Below are 20477 nucleotides of genomic sequence, written 5' to 3' on the forward strand. Positions count from 1 at the left end.
GAACCAGGGAAGTTGCTTGACAAGTGCACTGTAGTCAAAGTGATGTGGTGCAAACATGGAATTGGTTCCAGTTGACAGGTAGTGTTCAGGACAGGCCATCCTCATCCACAGGGGCACAGGATGACCAATACCTATGACTTTTGAATCAAAGGAAGTATGGGCTTAGTGTTCTTGGACTGAATTTGGTGTCAGGTATTGCATGAAACTGTAGCCAGGCAATTGCATAATACAAATCTCCATTCTCAACTACAATGGTAAGCAACACATCACCATGGACTCACTTACAGATAGACAAGAAATCATGCAGAATCAACCCCAGGATTGGCATCGGGTGGTGGTTATGGATAAGTGGTGGAGTGATGTTCGGTTATCATTACATGGGGCCACCTTATGATTCTCATGGTTGAGAGTAATCTCACTACTCTACAGTACTGGGACAATAGTCTGTAACCAATAGTGGGATCATATTGCTGACAATTCAATGACAGTTTCATCTTTTCATCTTTATGATTGCTAACTTTCATTCTCATCATGCTGTTCTTATGGAATTGTTCTTTTTGCATCCTAGGATCAGCAGAATGGAGTGAACTACCAGTTCCCCAGACGTGAACCTATTTGAATATGTGTGGGGTCAGTTTAAATGAGCTGTTTTTGGGCATTGATAAAGACCATGTACTTTGCACAATTTACAAAGAATCGCCTCTGTAAAGTGGGACAGTTTGGTCCAGGGGTCTCATTAGTGATATGGCACGATGTATTCAAGCCTGTATTGGAGCAAGGGGACATGCCACCACATATTGACATTGCTCAGGTGTATTGTGAAAAACATCCTATGGGAAACAGATGATTTTATCATTACACAAATGTTTCTTTTTTTCGACACATTTCAGATGAAAACTTATGCATGCTTCAGAGCCAGTTTCTGTTTTCTGTGCCATTAATTTTGAAATAAACGAGTGATGCAAAACTTTTGTTTATATGTGCATTTAATGGAAGCTATTGAAGGCAATTCTGCACTGATTAAATCGGATTCTGTACAGGTGTGTCCATTGTGGAGCGCAGTATCAAGAGCATGGTCTGTTATGACACTGAACCATCCAGTCTAAAGTTCTTGACTTATTTTTGATTGAGACAACAGGTTTCATGTGGGATGGAATATTCCTTTCTATCTTAATGGAAAACTAGGCAGCACAGCAAAAATGCAAATTTAGATCGTGTACTGTACAGATCTTGCAGCCTTTTGGATCAATGCATAAATAAGGAAAGCACACTGTGACCATGTCAAGGGATGCAGCATTACATTAGCATTCTATTAGTAAAGCAGCGTTGAAATTGATCAGTAGAGTTCCACAGCAAGATAGTCTAACTCTATAACTGTCATGTTGAACTCTGAAGTCTTTTAGTATACAGTGAAAGTCATGTCATAGGGAATAGTGGAATTCTTCTGTCACATATCATAAATCGGGGCCCTAAATATTGGTATCAGTGGGATGGTATGGACCACATACATTTAGTTGTTGTTTCAGCTGCTATCCTAATTACAGTTGTCTCTTCTCCATATGGCAGTTCCAGTCACTGTTTTTTGCAACTATAACAGAGCAACATAACATGTTTTTTGTTTTGAAAGAATGAAAAGGTAGGATTAAGAAGGCACACATTCTATAAAAAATAGTGGTTTAGAGTTTTTGTTCACACTTCAGACTCTGCCAAATAGTTTCAGAATAATATCTCTTATTTTCTTGAGGTGGCAACTTTCCAAAAATCAGTAACTATTAGAAAAAATGAAAATGTAGGGCAAAATTTCATATGTTTTGTGACTCGTGTATCATTATAGTATAGTACTTTTTTCGATTATTTCTCTCACAGTATTATCATCTAGATAAGGAGGCCCCTCCAAGCTTTGTTATTGAATCTGTGAGGCTATACTTGTGTGATATATAATCATAAAACTGTGAAACTCTTTAACTATAGCCGCAGGGGCAAATGCTATTGTTGGCACCTTCTTAACCCTGCTGTAGTCACGGGAATTTCTGTTACATTATTGGTCACATGGGTGACAGCTGTCAGCCACCATTGTTTTCAATGTTATTTTAACGATGATGAAACAAAATGGGTTTTACACTTGCCTAATGGTATGGGATTCAGTTAATTACTGAACTTCATACTTGAATGCACTACACTTATTAAAATAGTCATACACAGCCTATTTTAATGAAAACAAACAAAAGTGAATTTATATTGCAGCAAAAATGGATAATAAGTTTAGCTTCTGAACAGTACACTGCAATAACTGTATATGAGCCTCACTAATATAGCAATTAAACCAATACTTCCAAAATTACATTTTGGTACACGTATTATTTTGCTCCATACTATCCAAACAATTGACACAAACTTCCTTCAAATGATCAGGGCAGGTCCACTTACTGCACCTAACACACCACTTCCTTGTTGATTTGTCCCATGATCTGTCAGACTCAAGACATCTTCCCATTTTTCCCCTATCCTTCCTCCTGCGGCCTGTTTACAGTCTCTTCAATTCCGAGCAGTAAAAGTCCATGCCTCCTGATCATAGGAACATGCACTCCCAGCTTCAGGCTGTGTTGGCTTCGGTCACACAGCTTGAGGCTGTTGCCAATGGGCATCACTGTGGGGGTCCAGATGGGGATTTGTCGGGGACGGCCAGCTCGTCCCACGCATCCCCTGATCGGACTAAGACTGTGGTTGCCCGGGATACTGCCCACATTGAGGCTGATCCCTCACCTGTGGTACAGTGGGAGGTCGTCTCAAGGTGTGGCAGGGGGCGAAAGACATTCCGGAGGGCTGAACGGAAGGCCTCTCCAGTTTGTCTGACAAACCGGTTTCAGGCTCTGTCTCAGGCTGATACTGATCTTTGGCCTGACATGGCTGCTTGTCCTATTCCAGAGGTTGCCCCTCAGTCTGCAAGGTCCGGGCGGTCGCAGAGGGTGGGCTTACTGGTAGTTGGGAGCTCCAACGTCAGGTGCATAATGGGGCCCCTTAGGGATATAGCAGCAAGAGAGGGGAAGAAAACCAATGTGCACTCCGTGTGCATACTGGGGGGAGTCATTCCAGATATGGAAAGGGTCCTTCCGGATGCCATGAAGGGTACTGGGTGCACCCATCTGCAGGTGGTCACTCATGTCGGCACCAATGATGTGTGTTGCTATGGATTGGAGGAAATCCTCTCTGGCTTCTGGCGGCTATCTGATTTGGTAAAGACTGCCAGTCTCGCTAGCGGGATAAAAGCAGAGGTCACCATCTGCAGCATCGTCGACAGAACTGACTGCGGACCTTTGGTACAGAGCCGAGTGGAGGGTCTGAATCAGAGGCTGAGACAGTTCTGCGACCATGTGGGCTGCAGATTCCTCGACTTGCGCCATAGGGTGGTGGGGTTTCGGGTTCCGCTGGATAGGTCAGGAGTCCACTACACGCAACAAGCGGCTACACGGGTAGCAGGGGTTGTGTGGCGTGGGCTGGGCGGTTTTTTAGGTTAGATGGCCTCGGACAAGTACAGAAAGGGCAACATCCTCAACGGGTGCGGGGCAAAGTCAGGACATGCGGGGACCAAGCTGCAATCGGTATTGTAATTGTAAACTGTGTAAGCTGCGTTGGTAAAGTACCGGAACTTCAAGCGCTGATAGAAAGCACCGAAGCTGAAATTGTTATAGGTACAGAAAGCTGGCTGAAGCTAGAGATAAATTCTGCCAAAATTTTTCCAAATGTACAGACGGTGTTTAGAAAGGATAGATTGCATGCAACCGGTGGTGGAGTGTTCGTCGCTGTTAGTAGTAGTTTATCCTGTAGTGAAGTAGAAGTGGATAGTTCCTGTGAATTATTATGGGTGGAGGTTACACTCAACAACCGAACTAGGTTAATAATTGGCTCATTTTACCGACCTCCCGACTCAGCACCATTAGTGGCAGAACAACTGAGAGAAAATTTGGAATACATTTCACATAAATTTTCTCAGCATGTTATAGTCTTAGGTGGAGATTTCAATTTACCAGGTATAGACTGGGACACTCAGGTGTTTCGGAGGGGTGGTAGGGACAGAGCATCGAGTGACATTATACAGAGTGCACTATCTGAAAATTACCCCGAGCAATTAAACAGAGAACCGACTCGTGGAGATAACATCTTGGACCTACTGATAACAAACAGACCCGAACTTTTCGACTCTGTAAGCGCAGAACAGGGAATCAGTGATCATAAGGCCGTTGCAGCATCCCTGAATATGGAAGTTAATAGGAATATAAAAAAAAGGGAGGAAGGTTTATCTGTTTAGCAAGAGTAATAGATGGCAGATTTCAGACTACCTGACAGATCAAAACCAAAATTTCTGGTCCGACACTGACAATGTTGAGTGTTTATGGAAAAAGTTTAAGGCAATGCGTTTTAGACATGTACGTGCCGAGTAAAATTGTGAGGGATGGCAAAAACCCACCGTGGTACAACAACAAAGTTAGGAAACTACTGCGAAAGCAAAGAGAGCTTCACTGCAAGTTTAAACGCAGCCAAAACCTCTCAGACAAACAGAAGCTAAACAATGTCAAAGTTAGCATAAGGATGGGTATGCGTGAAGCGTTCAGTGAATTCGAAAGTAAAATTCTGTGTACCGACTTGACAGAAAATCCTAGGAAGTTCTGGTCTTACTTTAAATCAGTAAGTGGCTCGAAACAGCATATCCAGACACTCCGGGATGATGATGGCATTGAAACAGAGGATGACATGCATAAAGCTGAAATACTAAACTCCTTTTTCCAAAGCTGTTTCACAGAGGAAGACCGCACTGCAGATCCTTCTCTAAATCCTCGCACAAACGAAAAAATGGCTGACATCGAAATAAGTGTCCAAGGAATAGAAAAGCAACTGGAATCACTCAACAGGGGAAAGTCCACTGGACCTGACGGGATACCAATTCGATTCTACACAGAGTACGCGAAAGAACTTGCCCCCCTTCTAACAGCCGTGTACCGCAAGTCTCTAGAGGAACGGAAGGTTCCAAATGATTGGAAAAGAGCACAGGTAGTCCCAGTCTTCAAGAAGGGTCGTCGAGCAGATGCGCAAAACTATAGACCTATATCTCTGACGTCGATCTGTTGTAGAATTTTAGAACATGTTTTTTGCTCGCGTATCATGTCGTTTTTGGAAACCCAGAATCTACTCTGTAGGAATCAACATGGATTCCGGAAACAGCGATCGTGTGAGACCGAACTCGCTTTATTTGTTCATGAGACCCAGAAAATATTAGATACAGGCTCCCAGGTAGATGCTATTTTTCTTGACTTCCGGAAGGCGTTTGATACAGTTCCGCACTGTCGCCTGATAAACAAAGTAAGAGCCTACGGAATATCAGACCAGCTGTGTGGCTGGATTGAAGAGTTTTTAGCAAACAGAACACAGCATGTTGTTATCAATGGAGAGACGTCTACAGACGTTAAAGTAACCTCTGGTGTGCCACAGGGGAGTGTTATGGGTCCATTGCTTTTCACAATATATATAAATGACCTAGTAGATAGTGTCGGAAGTTCCATGCGGCTTTTCGCGGATGATGCTGTAGTATACAGAGAAGTTTCAGCATTAGAAAATTGTAGAGAAATGCAGGAAGATCTGCAGCGGATAGGCACTTGGTGCAGAGAGTGGAAACTGACCCTCAACATAGACAAATGTAATGTATTGTGAATACATAGAAAGAAGGATCCTTTATTGTATGATTATATGGTAGTGGAACAAACACTGGTAGCAGTTACTTCTGTAAAATATCTGGGAGTACGCGTGCGGAACGATTTGAAGTGGAATGATCATATAAAGTTAATTGTTGGTAAGGCGAGTACCAGGTTGAGATTCATTGGGAGAGTCCTTAGAAAATGTAATCCATCAACGAAGGAGGTGGCTTACAAAACACTCTTTCGACCTATACTTGAGTATTGCTCATCAGTGTGGGATCCGTACCAGATCGGGTTGACAGAGGAGATCCAAAGAAGAGCGGCGCATTTCGTCACAGGGTTATTTGGTAACCGTGATAGCGTTACGGAGATGTTTAACAGACTCAAGTGGCAAACTCTGCAAGAGAGGCGCTCTGCATCGCGGTGTAGCTTGCTCGCCAGGTTTCGAAAGGGTGCGTTTCTGGATGAGGCATCGAATATATTGCTTCCCCCTACTTATACCTCCCGAGGAGATCACGAATGTAAAATTAGACAGATTAGAGCGCGCACGGAGGCTTTCAGACAGTCGTTCTTCCCACGAACCATACGAGACTGGAACAGGAAAGAGAGGTAATGACAGTGGCACGTAAAGTGCCCTCCGCCACACACCGTTGGGTGGCTTGCAGAGTATAAGTGTAGATGTAGATACCTGCTTTCTGTTTGGGACTTCATAATCTGTCATGCAAGATTGGTTAGGAAAAAAGTTCTCTTTAGTGCTTTGTCAGTTTTTATTGAATTTATAAATGCAAAATGCATTTATTGCAGCTAAGTTTAGTAGATTGTAGAACACTGCCATAGGCCAGTGCCTTGAATTTCAAGCCACGTTATTTTTTTGACACAGATGATCAGCCAAGTTCACGCCAACATTTGTCAAGTTCATGCCAACATTTGTCATATTGTAAAACATGATCTCAAGTGTTTTTGCATCCCCTGTATTGCTGTTGATAACATTGTCGTGATGAATTGTATAAATTGCAAGGGCAACTTTATTCATCTTGAGACAGTATGACACAAGGGTTTTGTTGTTTTGAAAGCCAAAAATTGGAGATTTTTCAGATCTTTGTTTATTTAGAAGAAACTCCAAAGATACTTCACATTTATTTCAGTGAAGTGTGCCCCATGAGTAAGACCCTTATCGTTGAGACTTTCAGCAGAGAATACGTCGAAAATCAATTATTGGTGGTTACATTTCTGTTAATGCTCGCAATTAGCTCCACCATTGTTATTACACCATGTTGGTTTCATTGTTGTGTTAGTGAGGCTGATATACAGGTATTGCCGTGTATTGTTCATAAGGTAAACTTATTATTCATTTTTGCTTTGTTTGTAAGGTCCATTGAACTGTGAACCTAGATAGGTTTCTAAATTTACTGCATATGCTGTCGTAGCATCAACTAAAGCAAATGTTTTCAGCCCATACTTAGCGTGTTTGCTAAGTATGAACTACTGAGAAGGACTGTTACCCAAAACGCTAAGTTTTTCATCTACAGTAACGAACTCACTTGGCAAGAAGTATTTCTGTAAATTATGTTCTATTATTTCAGACACTTCTTTCACTTATGGGAGCTTACTTATCGCTTTCATTTCTCAAGTTTCTGTCTTTCATATCGTCAAAACGTAAGCATCATAAGAGAAGGCAAAATCTTTGTTCATTCATTGATAAGTAATATGAATCTAGGCCATTGCCTGTGAAATTGTCCCACATTTGATGAATCTTTTTCCTAGGTAATCTCGTTGCACCCATAGGATGCAGTAAACCCCAAAATGTCCTGATTTCTGTTTCATACGTTCTACAGGCATCTCAATCCCTCCCAAACGGTGACCTGAGTGTTTCTATGTAAATATTTGTACAACTGGTTATTTTCCTATTGTCATTATTATCAGCCAAAACTGGCTAGTTTCAGGATTTATTTCTCATGCTCCACTTTGTGGTCCAGAGAGATTACATTGGGTGCCGAAGTACGTATGTTAGTTGAGGGCTTCTGTTTCAGCCATTTTGTGGCCTTATCTTTACGCAAGAAATACCTTTCATTTGCATTGTCACTTAAAACATGCTCTTCCATTATCTTCTGACATCTCTTGCTCAGAATCTGAATGGTGATCACTAAGTTCACCAAACCAAGCCAACCATGTTGCTGGATCTGAAGTTGTCTCAACATTCCACTATTTATTTGGTACAGACATTAAAATATTACTGGTAATTACGACTGTAAAAATTCAAAGAAAATGTGAGAATGAATAGAAATATAAATGCAGTGTGAAGCATATTATACAATATTTAATATAGACAGTAAACTGAAAAATATAGACATTAAACTGAAAAATAAATACCTTGCCTATCGCAAAAGAAATGGAAATGGTAACACCATTAGTCACATGGGTGACAATTGTAACCAGAGCACACACTGTGGGTAAACAATAGCCACATTCAAACAACAATGGTGATATACTGGCCTTTAAAGTGGAACTCAGATCTAGAGAAATTCATATCTGTGGACACCCCTTATGGGGGACAACATAACAAAAAGAAAATCCCAGGGTGACATACTTCACCTGCATGACTACTCGAGGGTTAACAGAAACATGTGTATTAGACACAAGGCAAATGGCATGTTTTACCATTACACATGGTGGAATGTTTAATGATTAAGAGCAAACAGAATTTCAGTGCATATTTACAGTCAGTAGGAACATGAGCTGTGTCACTGAAGAATGTGTTCTTATAGTTATTTAGCCTGCATGTCACACTCACTGTAACTGATATACTGTAACTGTTGTTAACTGCTTCTCCTCGGAAGAAAAAGAACTTGGCATTGATTAAAGAAAGAAAAATATATATATATACATATAATCACAAGCATGACAAAAATTCATACAATACAGATTTGCCAAGCCATTATTGAACACGTTAAAATACCAGCCATGTTGCAAGACCATATGAAATCCACAGTGCAGTGCAGTCTTGGTGGGGGTAGGTACAACTGAAGAGTGGCTGGAGATTGAGGAACCTATCATTGTGCATCAGTGGTGGTGGTTGGGGGGGGGGGGGGGGGGGGGGGGAGAGAGAAGGTTACTGATGAAACTTGTCCAGATCAGGTGGGTACAGGTACTGGGTCACAGTGCAGCCTTGTCTGCGACAGTGCTGTAACCTGCCATTTTCGTGGCAGCATGGAGCGTGCATGGTAGATGGTCCCCGTTTGCCTGTCGGAACTGCCTGGCTGGAAATGTGGAAGGTGTCTGTGTCAGAGGCCAGCTGCTGTGTTCATATGCTTATGGCTGTGCCTGTTGAGGCAGATGCAACTGATCTTGAAAATGTGAACTACCTGCTAGGATGCAGACAGTGTCCAGAGCAGGGTTGTCACAGGGGTGGACAGTTGTGCCCACTTGCTGCTTTTGAAGCTTTTGTGAACTCAGTGACAGCTGAAGCCTTTCAGGATACTCAAGTACCCACAGTTGCCATTGGAGGTGGAGGATACACTCTGGCTTGTCCACCGCTTACAGGTACGCATATCGCTGATTCTGCTAACTGTGCCATTGGCCATCTGGAGACATCATTGGATACATACATTGGTCGATCACAATGTGTCTTGACCCAAGTGCATGCAAAAACCTGTTACCCAAACCACTGTTCTGACTGTGAATTGTGGACAGTATAGAGGTAGGCAGCATTGTTTTTATCTTTTTTCCGCTTCTTCTTCTTCTTCTTCTTCTTCTTCTTCTTTTTTTAAATAAAGCTGAGATTTTCAAGTCCTTAAGAATTTTTTTGCCTCACGATTTGACTGTTAAAGGAAGGTGTGGCTAAGAGGTGTTGGATAATGTGTGAAGAGCAAAAACTCTACTAACAGGTTTTGTAGAGCGCCTGTAACTAGATTCCATTGAGTTCTGATCGTATCTATAGTCTGACTCATCTGTATCTTTCACTTCTTTGCTCAGTTAACACTTGCCACCATAGCCAATAAGTAGGCTCTTTTGGACGTGCAGTAAACTCTCAATTATCCGCAGTAATTGAGAACTTGAAAATATCAAATTCCCTGGGTAATCCACAATTACAGTTCAGAGTAATGTATTACATTAAACTACTTTGAAGCAAATAGCCTTGATTTAATTTCTGTCTCAGTGAGGTAGCTTGTGTTTCACATATCACACTACAAATTTTATGTATCACCAACTTGTCAGAAAGGGGATTGTTGTGGTTTACACTTACTAACAGTCTTTATTCCATATTCGCTGGATAGACAAACAGTGAACAAGAAGTACAAAATCACACAGTCAAAGGTTAGTCCAGGTCAGAGGTGATCCTTGTCATCACATGGTGGCTGGTATGATATGCAGATCATATGGAGCAACAACGAGGATTGCCATTCCTGATGGAGCGCCCATTTCCATCAGGCAGGTTGGCCACGGGATCTCGCCAGGTGACGCAGTGGTCACCTCAAGGATGTAGCTTATTTCTGAAAATTTTCTTGTTGTGATCACTTGCAGCTCCATTGGCTGTGCAAGTGGCAAGTATAGTTTGATTTCAGACATTTGCGATAACTCCATCTCACTGTGTGAGTATTTTACATCAGGGAGCCTGTTCTTACTGTTCCAGGAGCCCAGTAACCCTTTAGCCCATTGAAGTGCTGATACATGACTGATTAGTGATTACTGTTTCTGGATTTAAAGAAGTGTCATCATCTTATATAAAACCATTCAGAAATATTTCTTTTGTTAACAGTTTCACAACCTGGAGTGCTTTTCAAAACAGTACCTAATGTTGCTTATGAGCAGTCTTCTTTGTCATTAGAATTGCTGGTTTCATCGGTTTTAGGATTAATGTTTTCCCATGACTTGGGTGTGACTGATTGTTTTACTTTACTTCGTGATTTTATAAATTACGTCCAGCAATTAATTGTTTTCAGAAAGTTCAAAGATTGCTACCCCTCATCAATAAGTTTTTGTAGCAGACTTCCTCTATAAATTTTCTTCAAGGCAGCAGTGACACCGTAAACCATTGCTGGATTAAGGCTATCACATTGTGAAGTAATTATTTTGCAAATATCATCCCATGATTCAATTTCAGATCATTTTTGTTCAAATGTGCTGGTGTAATTTCCAGTAACAAAACAGCCCTTGCAGGTAGACCTTTCAACAGTAAATGTTCAACCTTTCAATAGTAAATGTTCGCATACCTGTGGCCTAAGCCACATGTATGATTACAGAACCATGTTTGAAATGTTGTGTGGTCCATCCGAGCTCCTTTCTGCTGAAAATAAAGGAGAGGTAAATTGTGCATTTCTTTTTTCTTGAAACATTGCAATTTTTTAGGTGTATCTTCTATGCCAAGCCTAACTTTATGTGATCCTGTACCATTAGCGCAACACAATTCAGTTATCCTTTCTCTGCTTGATGTATAACCAGGTGCACAAAACTTTGTCTTGCAAGCTAAAGTCTTTGTTGGTAGACACTCCCAACCAAAACAACCCTGTTTCATCGACATCGTATATATGCTCTAGCTCTAAATTTTATCATGCAATAAACTCCTAGGAATCATTACAAAATTCAGAAGCACCGTTATTAACTCTATGTAACTTTTTTTCTCGGATGGTAATCATCTGGATACTGTGATGTTGTTTATATCTTGTTAACCAGCCAGAGAACACATTAAAATCTCTTCCATTACCCAAGATTTATATAAAAAAAACTGAGTGTGTTTGGCCTTATTGTGCCAGATACTTGTGTGCCCTCTGCTTTTTTCCTGTTGAAACCATTACAGCATAGCTTTATCCAGTTTTGTATAAGTACACATTTTCACAGGCTTCCACCCTACAAATCTGCAGGATGAGTCAGAACTGCTAGCAAATTGAATTATTTTGTCTTTGCTTTTCCGAGTATCATGGATCATAGTTTATTCCACATTGTAAATCAGTGTCATAGTTTCAGTAACAGTACTGTTCTCTTTGAGTTGTGTATTACTTCCAGTTCCCGCTTTATTGTTAACGCAACATGTTTTCACTTTTCATACATTTTTCTACCAGAAACCAATGAGTGTATTCCGTAACAGTTACAGTCTAGTGCTTGGGGTCTTCAAGCAGCACTGTTTACTACACTTATGTTACATTGTGGGATTATCACTCACCCGAGTTTACTTTATGTCCACATTGCTCCTTTTTTTAGTAATCTAGCTGAGTATCTGGCATTTCCCAGGTATGTGTTTATTCCACTTCTATTAGCCCATCTCCTCCTTCCCTCTCTCTCTGTTTATCTCCTCTGCTCCCTCTCTGGCCATCTCCTCCTCCTCCTCCTCCTCCTCCTCCCTCTCTCTGTCAACTTCCTCTGCCCCCCCCCCCCCTCAAATTCTCTGTCCAACTTCTTCTGCCCCTCTATGCATCTCCTTCTGCCCCTCTATGCATCTCCTTCTGCCCCTTTGTACATATGATACTCCCACCTCTCTGTCCATCTGCTACTCCCCCCCCCCCTTGTCCATCAGCTACTCCCCCCTCTCTGTCCATCTGCTACTCACCCCCCCCCCCCCCTTGACCATCAGCTACTCCCCCCTCTCTGTCCATCTGCTCTTCCCTTTTCCGTCCATCTGCTCGTACCCCCTCTGTCCATCTGAGCAGATACTCGCTCTGTCTATTTCCTCCTCGCCCCCTCTATTTCCTCCTCACCCCCTCTATTTCCTCCTCGCCCCCTCTATTTCCTCCTCGCCCCCTCTATTTCCTCCTCGCCCCCTCTATTTCCTCCTCGCCCCCTCTATTTCCTCCTCGCCCCCTCTATTTCCCCCCTCGCCCCCTCTATTTCCCCCCTCGCCCCCTCTATTTCCCCCCTCGCCCCCTCTATTTCCCCCCTCGCCCCCTCTATTTCCCCCCTCGCCCCCTCTATTTCCCCCTCGCCCCCTCTATTTCCCCCTCGCCCCCTCTATTTCCCCCTCGCCCCTCTCTCTCTCTCCTCTTTCCCCCCTCTCTCTCCTCTTTCCCCTCTCTCTCTCTCTCTCCTCTTTCCCCTCTCTCAGTCCACCTCCTCCTGCCTCTCTTTCTGTCCATTTTCTCCACCTCATCTCTCTGTACATCTTTCCCTTCCCATCTCACTGTCCCTCTCCTCCTCCCCAATATCTGTGCCCCTCTCCTCCTTTCCCTGTCTGTCTGTCCATCTCTTCTTCCTCACCCCAATAGGATTTTGCTGGTCCTTATCCCCACAGTATTTCATTGCAGATAGTAAGTAATGTGTGTACTAAATTTGTTTGAAATTGTTCCATTGTTTTTAGAGGGTTTTTTTATCCATGGCTTTCCTCACCAGCAGACAGGTCACCCATATTTGTACACATATTTCACCTGTATCTCAGGCGAATTTCACCCTATAGTTCTGTTTTCATGCAACTCAATGTTTATGATGTCATATATGTATGGTATACATTGATGTAATTATGTAGATACATTTGGCAGCATATGTGTATATTGTCTGCAGAATGTGTTGTAAAGAGACTTAGTAGCAAAGAAGCAATAAATTTAAACGTGTCACAAATACAGTTAGAAGTGAAGCAGTTGTAATTTTAAAATATCTGATGTGACAATTTTAATGCATGAACAGTGAAAATGTAGTAAGTGGTAAACTTTTCAACAAGAAAAAGGTTTTGTTAAAATTTCAAGTTATGTGTTAAGTTTGTTGCAAGTCACTAAATGCTCTCATTCTCAAAATACTGGATGAAAGGAACCTGGGTATTCACTCTTCGTGGGTAGCACTTGTTTTTCATCTGCACTCCCAACCCTTTGGTAGGCAGGTGATTCTTACCATCACAGCGACTTTTTTTCAGGCAGTAAATGTTGTGTGTGCCAAGTGTAGTTGAAGTTGGTCCAGTAATTTAGGAGGAGATTTGGAACATACAAGGGTCATTCAGGAAGTAAAGAACATTGTGGTATAACTAAATAAAAATGAAAGATATTGACACAAAACATTATTTACAAAGTTACAGTACCTTATTCTATTTTTTAGTGTTGTCACCATAGCTGTCAAGACACTTACAGTAATGTGGAGCTGATTTTTCAATTCCCATATTGTATCACCAAACGAGATTTGAATCAGGATATCATTGCTTGTTTGAGCTCTGTTTTTCACGCAAAAATTCCTTTAGTTTTGGGAATAAGTGAAAATTACTTGATGCCAAGTCAGGGCTGTAAGGACTTCCAAAAATTACTCACTTAAGATGCTGAAGTTCTTACTGTGTTCATGCTGATGCATGAGGTCACACAATGTTATGAATCAAAAACACCTTTGCCAACAACATTCCCTGTTTCTTGTCTTGAATGGCACACCAAAGTCATTGAAGAGTTTAGCAATAGGCCTATGAATTGATTGTTTCACCTCTTGGCATGATATGCACATGAATCAAATGTTTGACACAACACACTTCGCATTTGGTGGGATTTTCAGAGGGTGCCACCATTTCGAAAGGTTACATAACAGCAACAAAATTCAGCTCATAGTGAGACAGTGGAAGGCGCTACCTGGCACACTGGCAGTCATGGTGCTGGAGGATTGGCGCCTGGCATGGTGTACAATCGTTTTTTACTTCCTGAACAACCCTTGTGCATACATACACAATACATACCTACATTTTTATAATATATATGGATGTAAGTGAATATTTTGATTGCACTTTAAGTATGGATTTTAAAAGCTTGATTATTATGCACAGTATTATGAAAAGGATACATTGCTGCTTGCCATGTAGAGCAGACATTGAGTCACAGACATGCACAATGAAAAAGACTGCTATACGTTTAAGCTTTCAGCCAAAAGGCCTTCTTCCAAAGAAGAAACACACACACACACACACACACACACACACACACACACACTCTCTCTCTCTCTCTCTCTCTCTCTCTCTCTCTCTCTCTCTGTAGAGCCAAAGAAACTGATGGACCTGCGTAATATCCTGTAGGGCTCTTGTGTGCATGCTCATAAGAGTACGAGGGGAAGGAGATCTCTTCTTAACAGCACATTGCAAGGCCCCAGAAATGCTCAATAATGTTCATGTCCGGGGAATTTGGTGATGCATGCTCATAAGAGTACGAGGGGAAGGAGATCTCTTCTTAACAGCACATTGCAAGGCCCCAGAAATGCTCAATAATGTTCATGTCCGGGGAATTTGGTGACCAGCAGAAGTGTTTAAACTCAAGATAGTGATCCTGGAACCACTGTGTAGCAATTCTGGACCTGTGGGATGTCACATTGTCCTGCTGGAATTCCGTCAGAATGCACAATGAACACAAATGGATGCAGGTGATCAGACAGGATGCTTACGTACGTGTCACCTGTCACAGTGATATTTAGACATATCAGGGGCCCCACATCACTCCAGCTGCACACACGCCACACCATTAGAGAGCCTCCACCAGTTTGAACAGTCCCCTACTGACATGCAGGGTCCATGGATTCATGAGGTTGTCTCCATACTCCGCTCGATACAATTTGAAACAAGATTCATCCAACCAGGCATCATGTTTCCAGTTATCAACAGTGCAATGACGGTGTTTACGGCACAGGCGAGACGTAAAGCTTTGTGTCATGCAGTCATCAGGGATACACTAATGGGCCTTCGGCTCCAAAAGCCCATGTCGATGATGTTTTGTTGAATGGTTCACATGCTGAGACTTGTTGATGGCCCAGCATTGATATCTGCTGCGATTTGCAGAAGAGTTGCACTTCTCTCATGTTGAACAATTCTCTTCAGTGGTAGTTGGTCCCGTTCTTGCAGGATCTTTTACCAGCCACAGCGATGTCAGAGATTTGATGTTTTACTAGATTCCTGATATTCATGGTAGACTTGTGAAATGGTCATATTGGAAAATCCCCACTTCATCCCTACCTCGGAGATGCTGTGTCCCATCGCTTGTGCGCCGACTGTTACACCACATTCAAACTCATTTAAATCTTGATAACCTGCCATTGTAGCAGCAGTAACCAATCTAACAACTGTACCAGATACTTGTTGTCTTATATAGGTGTTGTCGACCACAGTACTGTCTCCTGCCTGTTTACATATATCTGTATTTGAATACGCATGCCTATACCATTTTCTTTGGCACTTGAGTGTTCAGACAAGTACGTCTTGCACACATGTGGCCACTGTCTCTGGCCCCTGTGGCCAGACTGCAGACAGCGACTGTGCCTAATGGGAACAGCAACCTGTCATGGGTGGTAGGGACAAGGAGGCAGCATGGGACGGGGATTGCGAATAGCAGGGTAGGGGAGGGTGCAGTGATGCTTGTGAGAGTGTGCAGTGTTGTGCTTAGGACAAGGTAGGGCTGCTAGAGGTGCAATTGTGTTGTGAGGTTGTGGGAAGTGGGGGGAGGGGGGAATGGAAAAGGAGAGAAGTAGGGGAGATGAAAAATACTAGTGAGTGCATTGGCAGAATAGAGGACAGTCTAGCACTGCAGTGGGAATGGGGTAGAGGATAGGTAGGTGAAGGATAGGGAGCAGCGAAGGTTGATACCAGAGGTTACAGGCTTTATCGCACGGTGAGTTCCCACCAGCACAGTTCAGAAAATTGGTATTGGTAGAAAGGATCTAAGTGGCACGGGCTGTGAAGCTGTCATTGAAGTGAAGCACATTACGTTGGGCCGCATGTTCAACTAGTGGGTCGTCCAGCTGTCTCTTGGCCACAGTTTGTTAGTGGCCATTCATGTGGTCAAAGAACTTTTTAGTTGTCATTCCCACATTGAAAGCAACTCAGTGTTAGCAACATAGTTTGTACACCACATGAGTGCTTTCACAGGTAGTACTTCCTTTGATGGTGGGAGGATGTATGGGACAGATTTTGCATCTACTTCTATTGCAGGGATACGAGCCATGAGGCAAGGGTTTGGGCGGATGGGTGGAGTAGGTATGGACAAGGATATTGCACAGGTTCAGTGGGTAACAGAGTACCACTGTGGGAGGGATGGGGAAAGATAGTGGATAGGATATTCCACATTTCATTACACTATGAGAGATAGTCTAAATCCTGTTGTGGAATGTGGTTCAGATGCACCAGCCCTGGGTGGTAGTGAGACACAAGGGGATTTCTCCTTTGTGACCAGACAGGGGGTATGTGGGATGTGGGAGGTGTACAGAAACGGATGCCCCATGCCATGTCTCTCCAGTCACCTCCCACATTCCCACCATCCGGCCACAGAGGAGCACTTCCTATGTGACTCAGCACTGTCCAGGACTGGAGCAACTGAATCACATTCTCTGACAGGGTTTTAACTACCTCTCATCATGCCCTGAAATGAAGAATATCCTACCCACTACCTTTCCCATCCCTCCCACAGTGGCGAACCTACACAATATCCTTGTACATCCCAACTCCACCCCTGCTCCCAACACCCTTTTCTTATGGCTTATATCTCTGCAATAGAATTAGATGCAAGACTTGTCCATACATCTTCCTACCATCACCTCCTCCAGTCTCTGTCAGAGGCAAGGCTACTTGTGAAAGCAGTAGTGTGATCTACAAACTAAGCTACAATAACCATACTGCTTTCTACATGGGCAAGAGATGACTGACAAACTGTGGACAAGAACAGCTGGACCTGCCACTTGCTGAACATGCTGCCCAACACAATGTGCTTCAGTTCAATTACTGCTTCACAGCCTGTGCACCCTCTGGATCCTTCCTACCAACACCAGCTTTTCTGAATTTTGCAGATGGGAACTCTTCCTGCAATGTTCCTGTAACCCCCTGACCTCAATCTTTGCTAGTCCCTGTCCTTTACCTACCTACTTATTTCACTGCTCCCACTCTAATGCTACACAGCCTTCTATTCCGCCAATGCACCCACTAGTGCTTTTCCTCTTCTCTTCTACTTTCCTTTTTCACTACCCCCCTCCCGATTGCACGTAGCAGTCCTACCCTGTCCCTACCATGTCCCCTGCATGCTCCCACAAGTGAAGTGGCACTGCTCCTTCTCCTCTCCTTCTATTCCTCTATCCACAGCCCATGCCTCCTCCTTACACCCAAAACCCACCTCAGATTGCTGTTCCCATTATCCACAGTTGCTGTCTACAGTTCAGCCACAACGACCAGAGACATTGGTTATATGCATGCGTTTTCTAGTGTGGAAGAAGGCCTTTCATGTGAAAACTTAAATGTACAGCAGTCTTTTTGTTGTGCCTGTCTGCAGCTTAACATCTCTATATGGTGAGTAGCAATCTATCCTTCTCATAATATTGTTGTTATTCCATCGTGGACTTCCCATTATTTGATTATTATGTATGTGTTATATATAGTGTTAAAATTTTCGGTGGTCATTGTATACTTATTTGCAAAGAATATTTTTAAAGTACTTTTTATTTAGTTTATTGCCTTCATTTCTTTCCAGTTTGGAGCAGGGTTTTGCATTTTTGGTGTGGTATGCATTAAGTAAACTGAGAAGTCTGTTGGCATGTCCCCACAATGTGCTTATGAAGGTATACGTTGTGAGGATGCTTACAGAGTTACATCAATCTGTATTTTTAACATGTAGTACCTGGTGTTCAGATGTGATTTGAAGTCCTTCAACATTTCAACATTATTAAACACTAAGAGAACATTGGAATAAAATCCATGACAAGTGCTCTTATTGAAAAAAGAACAATGAGGCTAATTATCTCTTGGTATTTTTTTTGTTTTTCAGTTTCATTGGTAATTTTGTGACTCCATTTTGTCTACAGATATTCCATTAAAGATGTTAAACAGTCCTGTTGTTATAAATTCTGTAGATAAGATACACATTACAGAATTACCAAATGAATTGTCTTTGCACAAAAACTATATGAATCACTGCTACATTTATACTGTTAAAACATCTGACTTAAAGTTCAAAATAATTTTTGTGAATGCCAGTTGATTAAATACCAAGATTGTGGTAAAATTATTATTATATTCCTAAAGAAGAATAAACAGTTATGCCTTATCTAATTGCAACAGAGCAGTCTCAGGCAACAAATAAATCTGAATTTTATGCATATATTTCTCTTTGTGAATAATGAATCAAGTTAAAGGAAAGCCAGTATGCTCTCAGAGTTAAATTTTTAAATGTCATACCTTTGTTCTTCTTTGTCCATGTTGCAACAACTGTCCATGCCACTTTTATTTATTTTGTGAGCTGGTGTCTTAACAACACAAGATGTTTGCTATCAGCAAACTAGCAGCACCTGATTTTTCCCTGCCACCAGAACCAATTGTAACAAACCAGTGGTTGAATGCAGTGATTTACTGTACCAAACATTTATTAAGTGTTAGGTGTGTTCTGGAGATATTTAGTCCTCTACATGGAGCCTCTATTAAAATTTCTCATGCGATGCTGAAAAATGTGGAAATAAATGCTAATATTTCTGACACATATATCTGCTTGCTTTTTTATCTTTTTACTGTTACTGCCTTAGTAGAAACAAAATGTGAGTACAGTACTTTATCACAAAAATTACAGGTCAAATTTTTGAACATAATGCCACTACATATGACAAAACACTTACCCCCTCTCCACAGAAAAAGTTCCTGTGAACAGCATAGTTTATTTTTCTGATATTTCTTTTTGTATTTTCACAGTTGATAAAAGCTCTTCAGGTTGCCTGTCTGGAGGGTGATATTTGCTCCCTTATCAAATCATTAAAATGGCTTGTTAATATTCATTCAGCCAATCAAAATCTACACTTAAAATTATTTTCTTTCTTGGCTACATTGATACCTCAAAAATATGTATTCCCTGTCCAGTACCTTCTAAAAGAAATTGTTTCCTCCTCAGAATTGTAAGATAACACAGTTGTTATGAAAATCACCCAAAGTTGACTCTGTTAGTTACTTAATTTTTGTGGGCCTTCCCTATTTCATACATATTAAAGTTTTCTTACTTCGTTCTTCATAATAACGTAATATCCCCTTTTCCATGTAAATTTGTTCCCTTTTACAAAGAACATGTATAACTTTGACAAGTTTCAAAATTAATTCCAGTTTCAAATTACTTTTTAGATAGATTGTCAGCTTGTTTATGGCAAGATTCAGCCCTTGTTTACTGTTTACACAAATTATAACAAATTTTCTCAGTACTATGACACATTCAGTAAAAATTTCCTCTCTTAATTTTAGTTATTCCTCTGTCATACTTGTGTTGCTAGAGATTGTTCGCACCTATTTTCAAAGTGCTGAATCACATTCATGTTGCTCTTTTGCAGATAGTCACAGTACTAACTGTAAGACAGTCAGTCAGTTAGGCATACTCATTAGAACATGAACTATGTTACAGAGACACACCATCAGATATCTTGTAAGCAAGCTAAACAGGCAGTGGGGTGGTGTGGACAGCATTCTTCTCAAGATCAAGAATTGTCTCTTTTTAGAAAATCAAATGTATGACACTCTGTTATTCAAGTGATGTATTGTGGTCAAAAACAATGTTTTTAGTGGAATTAAGATGACCAATAATTTATGTAGTACACAGTTACATGTGTGCATCATAAAGACTAATACTCAAAAGAGACAAATTATCATTTTTGCATTATCATTTAGAAGGCTTAGCAAATAGAATAAATACATTTTAATTCTTATTGCAGAATTTTCTCCTTCTGTGATTGTTGTTCTCGGGGCTCCATAAATCTGTATATAATAGTCATTATTTCAAGTTAATGAAAAATGTATGACCTACTTGCATTTGTGCTTACTGAATATGTTGGTGTACATGAAACCATATGTTGCTGTATAATTCTGTAGCCATTTCATTTAAACTAAGAGTTAGCCACTGTTAATGATTT

General features: G+C 41.5%; 1 protein-coding gene across 1 annotated transcript in view; it reads left to right on the forward strand.

The window, feature by feature from the left end:
- LOC126299569 (rab-like protein 6) overlaps positions 1 to 20477 on the forward strand; it is a 177977-nt gene that overhangs the window by 142405 nt on the left and 15095 nt on the right. The window lies entirely within an intron of this gene.

This window comes from Schistocerca gregaria, chromosome X (genome assembly GCF_023897955.1).
Source record: "Schistocerca gregaria isolate iqSchGreg1 chromosome X, iqSchGreg1.2, whole genome shotgun sequence".
Classification (NCBI taxonomy): Eukaryota; Metazoa; Arthropoda; class Insecta; order Orthoptera; family Acrididae; genus Schistocerca; species Schistocerca gregaria.